This window comes from Zootoca vivipara, chromosome 17 (genome assembly GCF_963506605.1).
Source record: "Zootoca vivipara chromosome 17, rZooViv1.1, whole genome shotgun sequence".
In the NCBI taxonomy this organism is placed as follows: domain Eukaryota; kingdom Metazoa; phylum Chordata; class Lepidosauria; order Squamata; family Lacertidae; genus Zootoca; species Zootoca vivipara.
Window position 1 is genome coordinate 23,984,390 of NC_083292.1, and position 562 is coordinate 23,984,951.

Consider the following 562-nt stretch of genomic DNA (forward strand, 5'->3'; position numbering starts at 1 on the left):
TCGGTTGATCCCATTGGCTTTAATATCTTGCTTCCCCGGATGACCAAGGGTACCAAAGGGTTTGTGCAGAGCAGGGGAAATGGTGGTCGTCTATTTTGTGTGGTGTCTATAGAGAGATCTGTTGAACTGGAGGGTGCGTGACTTATACGTAGCCACCAAGGGATATTCTGAGATAACAACACTGCCTTGTGTAGGGGAAGGAAGGCTTGACCCGGGGCTGTGTGAAAGTGAAGTGAAGAAGAAAAAGGAAAAAAAAAATCCTTCCAGTAGCACCTTAGAGACCAACTAAGTATGTCTTACGTATGAGCTTTCGTGTGCATGCACTGGAAGGTGCTACTGGAAGGATTTTTTTAATTTTGTTTTGACTGCGTCAGACCAACACGGCTATCTACCTGTGAAGAAGAAAGGAAGCTTTGGCTTCCAGAATAACTCTGGGTGGATACTCACTTCTGGCTTAAACGAGAGCCGTGTCACCCGAGGTCCAGTTACATAATCTGGTTGTAGTGACATGACCATCAATGAAAATGCAAAAGTGCCAGAGTGAATCCGTGTAAACTTGGCA